The sequence below is a fragment of the Theropithecus gelada genome, chromosome X (genome assembly GCF_003255815.1).
Source record: "Theropithecus gelada isolate Dixy chromosome X, Tgel_1.0, whole genome shotgun sequence".
NCBI lineage: Eukaryota > Metazoa > Chordata > Mammalia > Primates > Cercopithecidae > Theropithecus > Theropithecus gelada.
Window position 1 is genome coordinate 147,559,703 of NC_037689.1, and position 21,028 is coordinate 147,580,730.

At 37.8% G+C, this 21,028-nt stretch overlaps 1 long non-coding RNA gene across 1 annotated transcript; it reads left to right on the forward strand.

The window, feature by feature from the left end:
- Window positions 1-1,317: 1,317 nt before the first annotated feature.
- Window positions 1,318-2,232, forward strand: LOC112616520. The gene is made up of 3 exons (XR_003117653.1): window positions 1,318-1,501; window positions 1,699-1,864; window positions 1,975-2,232. It is a non-coding gene; the product is annotated as an uncharacterized LOC112616520 (long non-coding RNA).
- The last annotated feature ends 18,796 nt before the right edge of the window (window positions 2,233-21,028 follow it).

Consider the following 21,028-nt stretch of genomic DNA (forward strand, 5'->3'; position numbering starts at 1 on the left):
TTGTCATTCTATCATGAACAGGAATTAGCTTCGTTTGGCATGATTTGTGTTTGAAGAATCTGTATTGACTACTGTTTATCACTTGGGTTTCCTCTAGATACTCATAAATGACTGCCTTAATAATTGTCCTCACAGCTTACCAGATATTGAAATTAAATTTATGAGTTTAATTCCCTGAGTTCCCTGGGGACTTTTTTTTTTTTTTAAAGAAAAATGGAACACGGCAGTTTCATGACTCACAACAACTCTTCCATAATAACCAATGTGATAAAAACATTTTTTCAGGAAACAAATTTCAGTTTTAGCCTTCCAAATGATTATTACAAAAATTAAGAAATAATAAAAAAATTGAAATACTAAAAGACATCCTGTATCCTCTCTTAAACTGTTTATTTATTGTACTCACACATATTCTTAAGTGCCGTAAAAGATGCCTAGAAATCATTAATCCACTAGTATGTAGTCCTTACTTGGTGCTGGCCACGGAAAATTTGGTCTTTTTATATACAAATTGTTACACACATGAAAAATAGCCCAATAATGGCACTTTTTATAGCTTATTTCATAAGTACTCTTGGTCAGACATATGCTAAAGTATTGTTACAGGTTGCTGAGGCAACCCGCCTGCTACAGTTGTGGTTAACTCTACAATTTACTGATAATGCTGACCTGAGACTTGAGTCTTACCTTCACTGAATGCAGTACAGGTGTACTGTAGGTAGGCCATGGGTGGACCATAGCTACCTCTAAATCTTTACAGAAGATTTCGAATGTGGCTTTTGTTGCATAGAAAATAAATAAAATAAAATGAATCTCTACAGAAGACTGGCAAGAGATTGGTGCATATTTGATAGCAAACAGTGGGATGCTTTGAAAGGGTTGGATAACAGAACACTGAACAACAGCAAGAGCTTTAGTGGGGTTTAGGTTTCGGCCAAGACTCTGCCTGTTATTGAAGCTAGGGATATGTGGAGTGACCAGTTTACATCAGTCATAGTAGAGAAGTAATTGCTTTTATCTGACTAAAGCAGTCTGGACCCAGTCAACAACATGCTGATGCTACAGTCCCCATTCTTGATGTTTTATTGGAAAGTGGTAAAACTTCTTTTTCTCACTTAGCTGGTACCACCCATCTGCAGTGGTATGTTCTAGAAGCAAATCATATTTCAGAGCTCTTTTGTTGTGTAATTTTTTTCAGTAGGCATGATGGGTATTCTGGAAGCCGTATCATGGTGCCGTTTGCTTGGCTGTGTGTCATCGTTATAATGCATAGGTTTTTTACTTGTTTGTGTGAATGTTTTTATTCCAAAGACTGCCATCCAGGGCCATGCAGCAAACAAGCAATAGGGAAATATTCCACTATGCAATCCTATTTTGAGATGATATTTAGGATGAGAGAACATGCATTAGTTACCTACCAGCTTGACAGGAGTGGATTTCCAAATCTGACACACCATAGCCTCAATTCTCACCAGTGTGCTCCTGGAAAGGCCAGCTCATGGTAAGCTCCTTATAATTTGTTAGTAGTGGGAAAGCCTTGAGTTTCAGGACAACGTGTTTGGATGGCATTTTAAGAAGCCATTCCATTTTTGGTAGAGTAGAAAAAGTCTGCATCTGAGTCTTTAGTACAGTCTGTTCTCTGGATGAACACAGTGATTGTCTCTCTCACATTTTTCTGATATTTATTCTGCAAATCAGTGCATGAGCCCCTGCCACTCTTCTAAATAACCTTCCAGGCATTACCTGCATGCTGTGTTCCTGTGGTGGGATGGCAGTAATCTCTGCTAAGATAAACGGGAGCTTCTGTGGATAAAGCGTAAACGCAGTGAAGTGTGTGTGGCTGGAAGATTTAATGCCTCTACAGGTAATTTTTTTAGAGGGGGATCTGGCATTTAATCAAATCCAGAGTCATTATGTAAATTTAATCACCTTGCAACACACTAGTAATTTTATTATCTCCTTTTCATTTGACAGTGCTTAGATACAAGTTGAGCTTGGAATTCCAGAGGTAGAGCACTGCTGATTGGAGGCATATTAAATAAAATGTACTGTGGAAATGAGATAAAACCTTTATTCTTGCCAATGATTGTCATTCTTGTATGCAGGTGTCCAACAAAGGATTTTTGAATAAAGTGTGCCTTTAAAGTTTCCCACCTTTCTTAAAGCTCCCAGTGAATTGCAAAGGGCCTGTTTGGAATGGACCACATTAAATCTACTTCAAATGAAAACCTTTACACTGAGTAAGATATGGTTCAACTCTTCTTAACACAAGGCCTTTACACTTGTGTAGTCCATTTTGGTTTGGTCTATCTTGTCACTAGAATGCTATCTGAGCTTGGATTATTTATGCCATAAGATTTATTAAAATTGAAGGCAGTATTTCCATTCATCAACACTAGTTTTGATAGATGTTTAAAAGGTGCAGTGGGGTTGATGATCCTGAATACACAAATTATTGATCACCACATCAAGTTGGATTTCCCTAAAGGTGTATGGCTTTTTGACCTTGTGATTTACACTAATGATTATGTCTTAATAAAAGTCATAAAGCTAAATACTTTATATGTGATCTAAGGGGTGAAATTAGAAAGGAAGCAAGAGGAGAGACATACTGTGTTGAACTGACCTTGCTAAGGCAGAAGAAATGGCATTTTATAGTGTTTTTTCTTTCCTTCACTTCTCTGTTTTACTTCTTCCACTTTTTATCTCTTAATTTGAAAGTAACTCTTGAGAATATCTCTTCTCCTGCAGACGAAGACACCATGAGCTCCCCCATCCATACACTAGAACACATAGGCCCTTGGTCAACCAGAGAGTCTTTCCTTTAATCAGGTGATATCTCTCCTTTTATACCTTGCAGGCATGGAAGCCAATGATTTGGGCAAATGCCCCTAATTCAGGATCAACTCAGATGACCAGGTTTCCCCTACCTAGAGTGCTACTTATTGCAGTGAAAACTTTTCTTTCCAAAAACCGTTAATTAAACCTTTAATAACTCCCTGACTCATAACATGGCTTCATAATGGGAAATCAAAATGGCATAATCTGGGATTAAGATTTAAGTGCCTTACTATCTAGTTTCCCATTGAGCTGAGTATCTGTTCTCTGTTTACCACTCATGCCTCAATTTTCTCATTCTAAAATGAAAGTAATGATCACTACCTACCTCCAAGGGTTGGTATAGGATTCAGTGAGGCATTTGATGTGAAAGTATCCAATGCTCAGTTTGGCATAGAGTATATGTTCAGTGAGGGCAAGTGGAATTTGAATGATCTTGTGAGTGCTAAGAGGTAATAATCCAGGGTTAGTATGCAACCTTAACAATGGGGCTACCATGCACAATCACAGTGAGGGTCTGAATCAAATGAGGATAATTGGGCTCTGGCTTTGGTGTCTCCTTTTGTGGGTTGCAGCTGATAAAATAAGTCCTCTTTTGTCACAGCATCATACAAAAGTAGATTCACACATGTACACACACACACACACACACATATACACGTGGCTTGGGTGAGAGAGTATATCAAATAATCCCACAGTAGAGAGATGATGAGATTGCTGTTAAGGGATGTCCTAATTTGGCTAAAACTTGTGTGACTTTAGGAAATGGACTTACCCGCTCTCTCTCAGTTTCTCTCTCTCTCTCTCTCTCTTGCGCGCGCATCTATCCATTCATCCAACCATCTGTCCATTCATTCAATAAGCACTTATGAAATATACCCATCACTATATTTCTGTCACCATTGCTGAGTAGTGATGATAGAAAGATTGATACTTTTCCTTTCCTTAAAGAGCTTATACTCTTGGAGAGAGGGACAAGCAAACAGTTATAAGATACACTTAATCCATTTGGGCTGCTATAACAACATATCTTAGACTGGAAAATTTATAAATAACATAAATTTATCACTAACAGTTCTTGAGGCTTGAAAGTCCAAAACTAAGGTGCCAGCAGGTTCAGTTGTCTAGTGAAGGCTCTCTCCTTCATAGATGGTCCTTTCTTGCTGCATATTCACATGGTGAAAAGGGCAAGAGGCTAATAAACTCTCTGAGCACTCTTATAAGAGCACTAATCCCATTCATGAGGATCCACCCTCATGACCTAATCACCTCCTAAAAGTCCCATCTCTTAATATTATTGCTTTGGGGATTAGGTATCAACATGAATTTGGGAGTGACACAAACATTCAGACCATAGCAAATACTATTTCAAAGTGACAAAGGCATGCAGCGGGTATCATGGGAATAAAGAGAAGGTTCCTTTCCCAGCTTGGAGTGGGAATGAATGGTCAGAGAAGACTTCAGGAAGAGGTGGTGCTTGGGCTAAGTCCTAAAGGGTAAAGAGGTGTTTACATAGTAACAAGTGGCAGGGGCAGGTGGAAGATTGTGTTTAAGCTGAGGGCAAACCCTGGGCTCTAATGCTGTGCAATTCCTATACTGTCCAATACTGGTAAGAGTTCTGATCAGACCTGACAGCCATACATGAAATGTAGACTCAGCGTTTGTTTGTAGCCCACCAGATGTGTTGAGAACACTGTGGATAAGTGCATATTTTAGTGCTTCTGTAAAGCCCTAGAAAGTAAATATTTTAGGCTTTGAAGGCCATGAGGTCTCTTTTGCAACTATGCAACTATGCAGTGCTATCTCATCACAGATTTAATTTGCATTTTTCTAATAGTTGACAATGTTGAAAATATCATGTGCTTATTTGCTATCTACACATCTTTGTTGAAATGTCTCTTGATGTATTTTCCCCATTTTCTAACTGATCTTTTTTGTTACTATTGAGTTTTGAGAGTTTTTTATTATATTCTAGATAAAAGACCTTTGTAAGATATGTGATTTGAAAATATTTTCTTCTAGTCTGTAGCTAGTCTTTTCATTCTCTTAACAGTGTATTTCACTGAGCTAAAAAGAGTCAAGATTGAATAACAAAGAAAGAAGGCCCTTGAGGAGCTTGATCATGCTGGGGGCCAAAGGTGAGAGGGTTTCTGTATTCTAGTTCTGGAATTTGGCTGATGAACACTGAACCCAGGACCCAGGTGACTGCCTGGAGCAGCCTGAGGTACTTTCTTGGCCTGCTGGTAGGTAAAATAAATGAGAGGAGAAGAGTCTGGGAAAGGTAGCCTCGGTGGCTTATCTGGCACCTACAATTTGATTAGATGTGTATAACTTGTGTCTTAAAATCCCTCACATTGGGCAGGGCAGGCCAACCTGCAACCGGCAGGCACTGAGATAGGACCATGGGCTCTGAGAGGAAGAGATAATTAGAGATTTTCTTCAAAACTGAGGGCTTGACCTTTCTGCTTACTTACTGTGATCACTATAATGCCACTGCCTTAGGCAGTGATACCCAGTTTGGTCTCCTCTCAGCAACTGTTAGGTCAGTGTCTCCATCCATTATTTTCTATGGAAGCTCTGGCAGCCTGAGAGTTTGAGCAAAACCAACCTGACCACCTATTTTTATAGTATGTAGCTCAGTATTCTCAACCATGATTGCACATTAGGCTCTCCAGAGATCAGAACCAGCTTAATAGACATGTGACCAGTGCATTTACACAGGACCCCTTGCTCAGAAGGGAGGGCCATGCTGGGAAATTAATGCTCTGTAGTTTCCATTTGAAACTTAGTAATTTTTATCTTCGAACCTGTGTTTTGTAAGTGAAGTATAATGAGACAATGAAGCATGTACTGGGGGCTTGAAATCTTGATTCACATATGGGTCTGCCTCCTACCAACTGCCCATATCTCCAGGATGGGTTTTTGGCCGCCACTCCCTTGATTTCTGGTGCCCTTGGCCTTACCTGGGCCCCCCTTTCTCATACTTGTTCATCCATCCCCAGCAGGAGCCTGGATGTTAGGAGAGTCAGGATCAGATGCATGCACCCTGCAGCCCCTCTAAGTAGGGCATGACATCGATCATCTCTGCTCCTGTCTCACAGCACCAGGTACATTCAGTGGGAAACACAGTGGCAGCAAGCCTCTTGTCCATCCCTGATTTAAGTACCTAAGTGTACCCTAGTAAAGAGGTTGTAATATCCTTGGGAGTTGCCTGTCTTCTGTGGGATGGGATGGTGGGCCCATGGGAAGAGAGATGCTAAAGCTCAATTTCCTTGCCTTCTGATAAGGCACAGCATGTCAGTCTGTTGAGTGGTGGAAGGGAGGACCCAATAGTTGTCAGGCCCAATCACACACACAAGATACAAGTCACTGGGTGGGACTCCTGGGTGCCTTTAAGGGTCTACCCTCAGCCCATGAATATCCCCATGCCCAAGAGAGTGTCCTTTGGGCCTGCTTCATGTCTGGAGAGACCCTCTCTTTCTCCTTCCAACCTTCCTGAATCTGACTTGCATTAGTCTCTTCCAGCCAGCTCAAGGCACCTTCCAGAGATGAAGTATGAAGTACAAATTGTACAGTTTTGGTGATTCTGCATAGGAGTTAAATGCTCTGATATTTTAATTTAAGATATCACTGTGTCATACAATATAAAGATGAACAGTAAAATATCTATTAATGATTTAAAATTTTACTTTTTCTTTACTTAGAATGACATTGAATAGCAAAGAGGAAACACCATGGCAGGTTGAATGAGAAACCACAGAAGAAAGGACAACATCGTTATATTTTAGTACCTTTAAAGGCACTTTTTCTCTGTTTTTTTTGAACAAGGCACACCACATTTTCATTTTGCACTGGGCCCTACAAATTACATATCCAGTCTTGTCTGGGGTTATATTTAAAATACATGGATGTATCCAAATTAATTGGCATTGGATAGGGCTCTAGGCATCTGCATTTTTAAAGGCAGTCCAGAGAATCTGTTGTAGAAAGAAAGTAGAAATAAGTAAAGAGCGAAAGCTAGAATTAAACCCTGTGGTACTAGATTAGCGTCAGAGAGATCCATATGAAAAACCAGTAAATATGTCTGTCTGTCTATCTGTAAAGATAAGTAGATACAGAAATGAATGTTGATACGGTGTTGTCACAGTCTGTTCAGGCAACTATAACAGAGTACCTTAGACTGGGTAATTTATAAACAATAGAAATATATTGCTCACAGTTCTAGAGTCTGGGAGGTCCATGATCAAAGGGCCAGCAGATTCTGTGTCTGGTGAGGGTTCTTTGCTTCATAGATGGTGCCTTCTTGCTGTGTCCTTACATGGTGGAAGGGGTAAGGAGCTAAGAAGCTCCTTTAGACCTCTTTTATAAGGCCACTAATCGCATTCATTAGGTTTCTGCCCTTATCACTTAATCACTTCCCAAAAGGACCCACCTCTTAATACCAACACATTAGGAATAAGATTTCAACATATAAATTTTGGAGGGACACAAATATTCAGCAGATGTATTCTTGGATATGTATCTGTGTATATGTATATGTATATAGTTGTCCCTCCATATCCATAGATTCTGCATTCGTGGGTTCAAGCAACTGTGGATTAAAGTATTTGGGGGAAAAAGCAATAAAAAAAATAACAACATAACAAAAAAACATACAAAGGAAAAACAATATGGTCTAACAACTACTGACATGGCATTTACATTATATTTGCTATTATAAGTGATCTAGAGAGGATTTAAAGTATACAAGGGGATGTGTGTAATTTATATGCAAATACTGCACAATTTAATATAAGGCACTTGGGCATTCATGGTATCCAACATGGATTTTGGTATCCACAGGGAGTTCTGGAACCAGTCCTCTGTGGATACTGAAGGTTGACTGTATTTCAGAGCTCTGTCCACTGAGAGGGCCTAGAAGCAGAACACTGAAGTAGAATTAAGCTTACCTAGAACTACATCTTGTTTCCTAAATACCATTCTCAATTAAAAAGAATTAGACTTTCTTAGAGAAATAGGTAATGAGAGAGAGAATACACCACAGTAATAATTTCAGAGGACAAGATATTTACATAGCTACAAACTATTAGCTCCCAAATTTGTGTTAATTACTATGGTGGTTTTAATATGTGTTCACAAATTATTTGATACTCCACCCTACACGTAGTAGAGATAAATTCCCCTTCATCGAGTGTGAGCTGGACTTTCTAACTCAGTTCTAATAAAGCATGAAAGGGAAATTTAGTAGTTTTACTATTTACTATTTATATTTTCTATTTAATATATAAGTAAGTTGAAAGTAAAAAGATATATCACCCCAATATTATTCAAAGGAAAGTGGGAATGGCTATGTTAACATTAGGTAAATAGACGTAAGAACAAAGAAAATTACTAAGATAGACAGGGTCATTAAATAATGATTAAATGATCAGTGAATCAAGAAGACAGCAATCCTAAATGGGTGTGTGCCAAAAACAGAGCTGCAAAATATGTGAAGCAAAATTCAATAGAATTGAAAACAGATAAATTCACAATTATAGTGGGAGTCTTCAAACTCCTCTCTCAACAACTTATAGAACAATTAGAAAGTCAGCAAAGATGTAAAAGAACTCAACTAGACTATTAACCAACAGAACATAGTCTTTATAAAAACCTCCACCTCACAACAGCAGAATATACATTTTTTTTCAAGCATCCATGAAACATATACCAAGATAAACTATATACTAGACCATAGAGCAACTTCAAGAAGTTTAGAAGAATTGAAATCAACAGAAAGATACCAGGAAACTATCCAAACACCTGGAAACAAAGCAGCATGCTTCTCAATAATCCATGGAGCAAAAAATAAATTAATCAGAGTGAAAATAAAAATACAACATATCCAAACTTGTGGGACACAGCTAAAGGAATATTGAGAGGGAAACATATAGCAGTAAACGCTTGCATCAGAAAAAGTGAAAAATACACTAAGATCAGAAACAAGGCAAGAACAGGTGCTCTCATCACTCTTATTCAATGTAGTATAGTACTAGAAATTCTAGCCAGTATAATAAAGCAAGAAAAAGAAATAATAAGCACTTGAATTGGAAAAGACAAAGTAAAACTCTCCCAATTTGCAGATGGCATGATTGTCTATGTAGAAAATCCCAAATAATCTACAATAAAACTTCTAGAGTTAATAATTGAGTTCAATAAGGTTGCAAAACACAATGTCAGTCCACAAAAATCAACTACATTTTCAAATACTAACTGTGAACACATCAAACCCAAAATTCAAAACACAATACCATTTACAATTGCTACAAAAAAATGAAATATTTGGATATAAACTTAACAAAATGTAACAAAATATGTACAGGATATGTATGCCAAAAATTACAAAATGCTGATGAAATAAATCAGGAAGACTTAAATTAATGGAGAGAAATACTGTGTGTGTGGATTGGAAGTCTCAACCCAGTGAAGTTGTCAAATCTGCCCCAAATTGATCTACAGGTTTAATGCAATCTTAATCAAAATTTCAACAAAGTTTGTTTGTAGGTAAACTTGTTCTAAAATTTGTATGATGCCCCTCTTTATTCCTGATAATCTTCCTTGTTCTTAATTCTGCTTTGTCTGAAATTAATATAGATACTCCAGTTTTCTTTTATGTTAGACTGGTATATCTTTCTCCATCTCTGTATTTTTACATATGTCTTTATATTGAAAGTAGATTTCTTGGAGAAAAGATATAGCTGTGTCTTGTTTGATTTTTTTATCCCCTCTGTTTTAATTGATGCCTTTAGGTCACTCAAATTTAAAGTTATTATTAATATAGTTAGATTAATATGGATTACATTTGTAACTATTTTCTATTTATTGTATTTTTCATTTTCATATCCCAACTCTTGTCTGCCTTCTTTTTTTAAATTGATATTTTATATAATTCTATTTTATCTCTTTTCTTACAATATCAATTATACTTCTTTTAAATTTTTTAGTGGTTGCCCTACAGTTTAAAATATACATTGCTAACTACGAGTCTACCTTCAAATAACACTATAATACTTTACATATAGTGCAGGTGCCTCATAACAGAGTATTATCAAATCTTCCCTCCAATCCTCTGTGACATTGCTATTTATTTCGCTTATCCATATGCTATAATCAACCAATACATTGTTGTTATTGTTACTTTAAACAGTTATCTTTGGACTGGGCATGGTGGCTCACGCCTGTAATCTCAGCACTTTGGGATGCCGAGGTGGGCGGACCACCTGAGGTTGGGAGTTTGAGACCAGCCTGACCAACATGGAGAAACCCCGTCTCTACTGAAAATACAAAATTAGCTGGGTGTGGTGGCGCTTTCCTGTAATCCCAGCTTCGGGAGGCTGAGGCAGGAGAATCGCTTGAACCTGGTAGATGGAGGTTGCGGTGAGCCAAGATTGTGCCATCGCGTTCCAGGCTGGGCAACAAGAGCAAAACTCCGTCTCAAAAAAAAAAAAAGTGTTCTTTTAGATCAGCTAAGAATTAGAAAAATAAATAAAAGATTTTATTTTACCTTCATATATTCCTTCTCCAACAGTCTACATTCATCCTTTTTTTCTGTAGGACTGAGTTTCTGATCACTGTAACTTTTTCCCCCTGAAGAACTCCTTTTAACATTTCTTGCAGGGCCAGTTGGTTTTCATTTCTGTCGGTTTTTGTTTTGTTTTTCTGAGAAAACGGTTTCACTTCACTTTCACTTCTGAAGGATACTTTCACTGGATATAGAATTGTGGGTTGGTGGTTTGTTTTTTTTTTTTTCTTTCAAGACTAAATATTTCACTCTACTCTCTTCTTTTTTGCATGTTTCCTTGAGAAGCCTGATGTGATTCTTTTCCTTATTACTTTATAAGTTGTTTTCTGTCTGTCTCTTGTCTTTCAAGGTTTTTTTCCTTTGGTTTTCTGCAGTTTTGCTAGAGGGGACTGGAGTAGGTAGGAGCAATGCCCTTCCCCAGCTCAGATAAGACCCTAGAAAAATATTTTCCCGTGTAAAGTTGTCCAATGTTAAGGGGAAGGTTCTGGGCATATTTCACGATTATTTTTTACTCTCGCCGACAGATTCACAAGATAATTTTACTCATCTTTACTGTAAGAACTTACTGGATTTTTTTGAAGGTAAAGACAACAAAATGTTGGGGTTTTCCCTATGCCTGCAATCCTCAATTTGTCATTCTCATAGTAGTCTACACTCAGCCTCCAGCAATTTGTTCAAATTGCCAGTTTTGGTAGTCCTACTAGTTTATGACTCCAGTGACTCCGGTCCAAGCAAGCAAATTGCAGCTATGTCTCTCTGGATGTTCCTGACTCTCCAGATTTCCCTACAACCTCATTTGTCTGAAGGATTCATGAAAAGTCATTGATTTTAAGTTTGTCCTGCTTCTTCTTGTCAGGATGGGAGTGATGATTTCCACGATCTTGTCAGAACTTAAATCAGAGTAATATTCCAAAATTTATATGAAAAGACACAGGTCCTAGAATAGCTAGAACAATTTTGAAAAAGTAATAAAGTTGGAGGAATCAGTGTATCTAACATTAAGGCTAACTATATAGCTATGGTAACCAAGACCATGCAGTATTGCCAGATGGGTTAGATATATAGATCAATGGAACAGAATAGAGAACCCAGAAATAGACCCATATAAATATTCCCAACTGAATTTTAACAAAGATGCAAAGGTGATTCAATGAAAGAAGGATAGACTTTTCAACAAATGGTGCTGTGTTGGAACAACTGGACATTCATAGGCAAAACAAAGAAAGTTCAACTTAAGCCTTACACCTTATGTAGGCATTTACTCAAAATGGATCATGTAAGTTTGTAAAACATAAAACTAAACATATTTTAGAAAAGTGGAGAAAATCTTCCAGATCTAAGGCTAGGCAACAGATTCTTAGACTTGACACCAAAAGCATGATCCATAAAAGGAAAAGGTAGTTGATAAATTGGAACTCATCAAAGTTAAAAACTTTCTGTGGAAGTTTTTATGGAAGATCCTTTTAAGTATGAAAATACAAGCTATAAACTGGAAGAAAGTATTTGTAAATCATATCCAACAAAGAATATGTAAATAACTCTCAAAACTCAATAGAATAAAAAAATCCTATTAGAAAATAAGCAACAAACAGCAACAGACATTTCACTGAAGAGGATATACAGATGGCAAATAGGCACATGAAAAGTTGTTCAATCAACATCACTAACCATTAAAGAAATATAAGTTAATACCATAATGTGATATCACTATAGCTCCATGCATGGATCATTCTGCATTGCTTATGGGTAATGGTATGACCACTCTGGAAAATGGCTTATTGGTTTCTTACAAAACTAATGATACACCTACTATACTATTCAGCAATCATATTACTGAGTGTGTATCTCAGAGAAATGAAAACATACATCCATACAAAAACCTGTACATGAATGTTCATAGCAGAGTTGTTTTCAATGATCAAAAAACAGAAACAACCCAGGTGTTTGGTTAATAGGTGAATAGTTAAAAAAAATTATGGTACATCCATACCATGGAATACTACTCAGTGATTAAAAAAAAAAAATGAACTACTGATACATACAACTTGGATGGATCTCATTGGCATTATGCTGAGTGAAAAAAGGCAATCTCAAAAGGTCACTGTTAGGTTCCAGGTAGGTGGGACATGGCTTTATTCAGCAGTTTCCTCACACTGTCAGTGCTGCATTTATGCACCTCACAGACAATAATGGCTCAGAGCCAGGTGATGAACCCTCCCATGTTATGGCTACATAGCTGTGATTATATAATGCATGGGATTGTGTGCCTGTGCTCCAATCTCACTGTGTCATTCTGTGCAGGATGTGTACCTCAGCCTATACTTGACTGCAGCACAGCCATTATCCTTCCAGTCATATACTGATTGATTCCATTTATATAATATTCTCAAAAATGATAAAATTAAAAAGATGGAGAACTGATTGGTGCTGTACAAAGGTTAGGGGTGTTGGTGAGGGGAGTTTTAACTATAAAGAGGTAGCATAAGGAAGATATTTGTAGTGATGGAATAGTTCCGTTTCTGGATTGCAGTGGTGGTTACAAGAATACAGATGTGATTAAATGGCATAGAATTACACAAATACTTTGCACCAATGTCAATTTCCTGGTGTTGGTATAGTACTATAGTTACATAAGATGTATCCATTGGGAAAAATTGAGTGAGGGTTTCACAGGACCTCTCTATTACATTTACAACTTCATCTGATTCTACAATTACATCGATAAAATACTTCTTAAAGTAGCTTACAGTGGAGAAACCTGGCAGAAATCTCCTTAACCAAGGAATCAAGACTTAACATCACTGGTAAGTTTATGTTCATATCTTGAACCCCTTATGCTGTGTGATAAGAAATGCACTTCACCTCTGCTATCCTTCCCCAAAATATATAATCCCAGTCTAATTATGAGAAAACATTACACAAACCCAAATTGGGGGATATTCTACAAAGTACTTGACTATTTATCTTTAAAATTATTGAGATCATGAAACACAAGGAAACAATAAATTTCCATAGATTGGAAGCAAATAAGATATGATGACTAAATGCAGCATAATATTCTGGATTGCATCCTGGAACAGGAAAAGGACATTAATGGGAAAACTGTTGAGGTACATTATATAAAATAACTGATCAGTGCTCTTCAAGGTGTCAAGATTATGAAAGACATAAAAGAATGGATGAACTGCCATAGATTAGAGGAGACAATGCAATATGAAATCCTGAATTTGACCCTGAACAGAAGATGCAATGTAGTGGAGAAACTGGTAAAATGCAAATAAAATCTAGTTTAATCATATTGTACCAAAGTTCATTTCTTAGTTTTGATAACTCTATGATGGTTATATAAGATGTTGACATGAAGAATGCAGTGTGTGCAGCAACTGTTTGCTGTTTTAGCAGCTTTTCTGTAATTTTAAAATTATTTCAAAATAAAATTTTAAAGAAAGCCTCCTGGGAGATTCTAATGTGTAGCCAGAGCTGAGAACCACTGCTACCTCATCCATTTGGTCCTGCCTTATAGGTTTCCACTATACTCTCCTACTCCCTAGTCCGCTCTTCCTCCATCAAAATCGCTGTGCTCTGAAGGGATTTGTTTTCAACTGGCTGCTGACCTAAATAGGATGAGACAAAAAATTAAAGTGTTTCTACCACTATCCCAGTGGGAAACTAATTCCAAAGCTAATAGCACATGGGCACTATCCTATCTACTCTAGCCAGGTGTCATTTTACAGTAAGACTTCACCTCAGAAGTTCATTCCTTTTCATAAAGCATCATTACATCATCATTTTTCAAGCAGCTCTTCTGGATGTCGGCACATGAATTCAGTCAGAATTATGGGTCATGTGAACTGGTGTATCAGGGCTTTTTCTGTAACACCACAAAACACTGGGCTTCTATGGAGGAGAGAGCTAAATTTGTCTAGCGTCTCCTACAATCCATTTTAACTGTCTAGACAGGGAAGGAAAGCCCTTGCTTTGAGGCAGGAGATTGATTTTGCAGGTAGTTAGAGCCAGGTACTTAAAGACAGCGAGAAGCAAGGATGGCCTTAGAGAGTTATGTCCTGGTTGTAGAGAACTGCCTTAAGTAGAGATAGTCCACATCTTGAATAGCAAACTCCTGTTGCTATGACAGCTTCCAAGAGCACACTTGTCTCATCAGAGCCTGGGGCTTATTCAGTTGGCTCCACCCTCTTCCTGGAGTGCTCTGTTTATTAAAAGGGCCCTGCCCTTTATTTTACTAGGATTAGTCATTATGGGTTAGTGAACTGCCCTTTTTCTTCCTCCACTCCAGCTTTTCGTCTGCACCCTAGAAGCAAGGGCTGTGTCTTTGGACCTGCAGAGAGTCCTTCAAGAGAGCTGATCTGAGAGAAAAGAACAGCTAGGGGTAGGCACAATGCCTTCATATGCCTCTAGCAAAAAAGGCAGCTCAGATACTCCAAGAAGGAGAGAAAAATAATGAGAGCTGGAGAAACGGGCTGAGACATGGGAACTGTGCAAAGGCTAATTACTGGATAAGATTAGGCTCAGGGCAAAAGTGCTTACTGAGATATTGGAACTCTTAGTTAGGACTTATTAATCTAGTGTTTAGCACCTGGAGTCAATAGACTTAACACCTAAAACTAAACTGGGACAGACTGGTGAAAGCTGTGAAAATGCCCTGAGGCAGCTTATAGTTAGGAATAAGATTAACAAGAAAATGATTAAAGACTGAGTTTTACTGCGCAGTAAGTTACAAATTGGACCCTCTGCATACAGACTGTCATCTTTTCTCTGTTGTTCTGTGTGGGAGTGCATGGTTTACATGTAAAAGTAAATTTATTTTTTGGTTTGTTTATTCTAAAATAAATTTCTGTACATAAAATATTGATGTTTATTTGGAGTAATATATCCTTATAAAACTAAATGATAAACTTATTGAGTGTGAAGGGATGTTACAGCTGGCATACTTTGATGCTAAACATTATATTTTTAAGTTTAAATAGCAATATCTCACAATATTTAGTGCTGTTGTCTAATTCAAGAAACTACACACACAACTGATACTTCAGGCTATGCAACCACAGCAGTAACAACCACAGTGATGCCTTATCTTATTTGTAAGATTGTCTCTTTGATGGCTGAACGAACCTTTGGAAGGATGAATATATGACCTAAACCTAATAGAATTAGAGTAGGATCACTGACATTAGTCTGAGAAATCTGTTTTGAAGTTACAACCAAAATAGTCTCCTCAGTCAAAAAACTGCAGTAAGTATTAATAAATAACTTTAGAAGTTACTGAGCATTGGTCTTCTTAAATAACATATCTTTTGAGGAGTGCAACTACCCCAAAAGAAAGACAACAATCTTAATGTACTAGACAAAGCAGAATGAATGAACTAATCAAAACAATGATTGAAAACAACGAGAATATCATTGAAAAGCTAAGAGACAATGTTGGTAACTTGATGCAGGAATAGGCAGTTACAAACAAAGAACATCATTCAGAAATAGCAGCTATGAAAATATGAGTTGAAATAACTTGATGGAGGGGTTAATAACAACAGATACAGATGAAGAATAAATTATTGACCTGGAATACTAGATTGAACAACTTTCCCAGAAGTCATCAGAAAGGGATAAATAGTTGGGAAGTACAGGAAAAATACTGTAGGGGAAAAATACTTTAGAAGGAGACATGTCAAATCAGTTTAATAAGAGTACTAGAAAGAGAGAGGGAGAAGAGTATGCGGAGGGGATGTAAGTATCTGAGGAAACAAAGACCAAGAATTCTCCAATCTTAGGAAAGTATGGATGATCTCAGTTTAAAAAGATCCAGAGTTTGCCAACCAGGATTTATGAGACAAAGCATATATCTAGACACACAGTAGTAAAATTTAAAAAAAACCTTCCCAGGAAGAAAAAGCAGATTACCTACAAAGAAACAAAATCATATTGACACCTCAATACTCAAAAGCAACCCAGATAGAAGAAAACAGTGGAACGTTAATTTTCAGTAATGAGGGAAAAAACTTAGAATCTAGAATTTTATACCCAGCTATGTATAATTTAAATGTAAGAATGAAATATTCTAAGGCATCTAAGGTCTCAAAAAGTTTACCACAAAGACTGTCTTTGAAATAAGTTCAATGAAAGAGAATTTATAATTAATATGAGTGAGATGACTTCCCCAGAATCCTCTCGCAGATGTTCCTTTAATTTCTCAGATATGTCAGTCTTCCTCTTACTGTGACGACATCTCCAGGATAGAGTTCTTTTGAGGGAGCCAGTCTGGAGTTTTTAGGCTATTCTTTAAGAATCTCAAGTGGCTCATTTTTGCTTTTATTACAATCGTATCTTTCCTGCTAAGCTTATAAACTACCTGAGGATGCAGTATTATTCTTTTCTGTATTACCAGTAGTACCTTTCTCAGGGTTCTGCACATGGGAGGTATTTATTAAATGTCTGTGCCAGAAAGGAAGGAAAGGAGGAAGTTATAGGCCAGAAGATGAAGCTAGGGTTGCTTCCATTCAAGAGAATGGTTGTTCTCTCTGGTTTTTGTGCACAGAGGATTAAGTGACATCCCAGTGTGTGTCAATATTTTGCACTTCAGCAGATCATCTCCTGTGTTAAGTTTGACTATGAGTGACTTGAAGATAATTGAGCATTATTCGTTTCACCATGAAAATATTAAAAGCAGCTTAGTTTGAATCCACTTGAATTAATCATTTATTTGGTTCTCCATGACACTTAAGCTCCCTCTGAGTCATTCATGATGGAAAATTATATGGTCGCATGCCAGTAAACATTCCCAGGCCAGGAAAAAGAAGGGAAAATAATCCACAAGGGGTTCTAGGATTGCTTTTTGGGGGGAATTTTTCAGTGCATCTCCACAGAGTTGGTGAAAAATCTCCCTTCCTCCTCTTCAGTGAGGCAGTACTTTCTGTATCTGTACTTTCTGCTTATCTGTGGTTCTATAACAAGTGCCCACTGAGGCTGTTTGGGTGATGCACCTGTCTTGTATTGGACCCCTTTGCTTTCCAGGGAAGAGATGGATGGGTAGTTAGTGTTCCACATTTACTTTCCCTTGACACTGTTGATATTTGGAGGCAGGCAGAATAAGAGACATCAAGGTTGGTAAGGGGCATCAGAGTTATGTCTCTTCCCTGTTGTAAACAAATGCCATCTTCTCCATTCATCTAAAAAGCATTTGTAGAAGTTTAAGATGCTTGCCTGTGAACTATTTTCAGACTTTTCATAGTTATTTTGTTGCTAATCCCAAAGAAAACAGGCTGGGCAAAGCAGAAAATGGCAGTGGCAGGTCCCCAAAACAAATACATGACACAGGCACATCCTGGAGGCCAACATTATCACGTTAGCAAATGCCAGCAGAGAGTTCTTCCTCACCATTATCTCCTCCATGTTTTCTCACCCCCAATTCAGTTTTTGGTCATGTGTTTTTATAATAACATTGATTGAGGGTGTTAGCAGCAATTTTGGCGTATGGAATTAATTGAATTATTTCTCAGGTATTTGGAATTCTTACTTAAAATTCCAGAAAATCATGTAACATTTGGGCACCACATGGATTTAATTCAGTATATAGTCATGAAGCATCTGCCCAGTGCAAGGTCAGCCCTGGGCAGTGCCTAGGTACACTTATCAGTGTGAAGGAAGTGCCAAGGGAAGAGTACAAATGAACTGGAGGTTCAAAGCAGGGATAGGATATCCTGGTGGAACAAAAGGAAAGACTTCTTGAAAAGGTAGCCTTGGGGACTAGACATAAACAACAGATATAATTTCTACAGGCAGAGTCATGTTAGGAGGCAGGAACAACTTGGGCAAAAGTAACAAGGTGGGAGATCATAGGATCCATTTAGGGCTAGTAATAGTCCCTATGTATTGAGTCATTACTCTGCCATGTATAGTGTTAAGTGTTCTACATGCATTCTCTTATTTAATTGCCACATCAGTCTCATTTGTTATAGGTGGTATTATTCCTACCTTACAAATTAGGAGAATAAAGGTCAGAACAATTATGTAACTTGGTCACCTGCTAAGAGATAGCAGAACAGGAATTCAAACCAAGTCTGTCAGACTCCAAAGCCTAACATTTTAGCCACTAAGCTTTATGACTCAGAAATAAATGTGACTGGGAAGAAAGGGTAGGACCATGCTGTGAAGAGCTTTAGGCTTTAGATGCTAAGTGAAGGATCCTGAACTTAAAAGTGCCAGATTGTGAAATAAAAGGGAAAGGAGTTTTCCTGTAACAGGAAATGAACAGTCAATAAGAGGTCAACAGGTTAGAGACCAATGACCAGGTCCAAAACTTCTCTTTTTTCCTCATTTGTTTTGTACCTTCCTGGGAGGAGAATGGGTTGAATAGGAAAGAAACCTCCCTGTTCCTCTTAGAGCTTTTGTATAGAATTTCCACTTCTTGGGGGTCCTTTTTGTTTTGTTCAATTCCTCACTATTGTGCATGGTCTTACCTCTGAGGAGGGAAGGTCAGAATCTGAACTTCTGTGGCCAACTAGAAAATTGGATTGCTTAAATTTCAGTTCCTATTGCATTATATTGGATAACTAAAGGCCCTGTTATCTTTTTAATTTTTGATTAGTTTTGGTATTTTATGTAGCTTCTTCTCAGTCACAAAAAGATAATTCATTAATTGTCCATGGATATAATCATCCTCTTCAATCTTGTCTAGAAACTGGAAGGCCCTGCTGCCCTCACTTGTAGTTAGCACCTCTTTTACCAACCTTGGTGTGGCATCCTGAAGGAGCAAGTTCTTGGAGTCTTGCCTTCTTACTGACCCTGGTGCTTCCCCATGTGGCCCTGCATGTTGTGGCATGGTGTTCCCCCTCCCTTTGGAATTGTGGGTAACAAACTGTCTTTTCTCTCTTTTTTTTTTCTTTTTCTTTTTTTTTTTTTTGAGACAGAGTCTCACTCGGTTGCCCAGGCTGACAGTGCAATGGAGCAATCTCAGCTTACTGCAACCTCCGCCTCCCGGGTTCAAGTGATTCTCCTGCCTCAGCCTCCCAAGTAGCTGGGATTACGGGCATGTGCCACCACACCTGGCTAGTTTTGTATTTTTAGTAGAGATGGGGTTTCACCATGTTGGCCAGGCTGGTCTCGAACTACTGACCTCAAGTGATCTGCCTGCCTCGGCCTCCCAAAGTGCTAGGATTACAGGCGTGAGCCACCACGCCTGGCCACAAACTGTCTTTTCAATGACAGATGTCTCTTGATCTTTGGCCTCACAACACCTGAATAGTAAACCTACATTTTAAAACAGCAGTCCCTAACCTTTTTGGCACCAGGGACCAGTTTTGTGGAAAACAATTTTTCCACGGACCAAAACGGGGGACTGGGGAGGTAGTTTCAGGATGAAACTGTTCCACCTCAGATCATCAGGCATTGGATTCTCATAAGGAGCCCGCAACCTAGATCTCTTGCATGTGCAGTTCACAGTAGGGTTTGCACTCCTATGAGAATCTAATGCTGCCACTGATGACAGGAGGCAGAGCTCAGGCGGTAATGCTGGCTTGCCTGCTGCTCGACTCCTGCTGTGTGGCCAGTTCCTAACAGGCCACAGACTGGTACTGGTCCATGGCCTGGAGGTTGGGAACCCCTGTTTTAAAAGACCAAAAACTCTGTCAATGCAATCAACCAAATCTAGAGGGTGGAGAATTCTGCAGGAAAAATGGCCTGATTTTTTACTAACATAACTGCTTAAAATATAACTTTTATTGTTATTGCAAATTTGCTTTCTTTGATTAATAGTGAGACTGAATTTTGTATATTTGTTTAGCAGTTATATTTCTTCTTGTGAGGAAGTGAATTGAGTATTCCTGCCCATTATCCATTTACTCAGAATGTATTTTAAAGCAAACTGGATCAAAATGTTTCATGGACTTAAATGTAAAATATAAACTATAAAACTTTTTAGAGGAAAACATAGGAAAAAATTTCAGATCTCAGGTTTGGTGAAGAATTCTTAGCCTTGATACCCAAAGCAAGATCTATAAAAGGAAATGTTTGTAAATTAGAGCTCTTAAAAAAAGTTTTACAAAATTAAAAGTTAAAAAATTTAGAACTTTTGCTCTATGAAAGACGCTGTTAAGGGAATAAATGACAAGTTACAGACAGGGAGAAAGTATTTGCGAACCACGTATCCAACAAATGACTCATATCTAGGATATACAAAGAATCTCACAATTCAACAGGAAAAAAATCCAATTAAGAGATGAGCAAAAGACATGAAGAGACATTTCACCAAATAGGATTCACAGATGGCAAATAATTACATGAAAAGATGTTCAATATCATTAGGCATCAGAGAATGCAAATTACCATAATGAGATGTTGCTACATACCTATCAGAATATCTAAAATGAAAAATAGTGATAACACCAAATGCTGGTGAAGATGTGGAGAAACTCAATCTCTTGTGTATTGTTTGTGGGAATTTAACATGGTACAACCACTCTGAAAGAAAGTATGGAAATTTCTTTAAAACCTGAGCATGCAATTACCATAAAACCTAGGAAATTCACTCCTGGACATTCATTCTAGATAAGTGAAAACTCATGTGCACATAAAAATATGTACACAAATGTTCATAGCAGTTTTTTTTTTTTTTTTTTA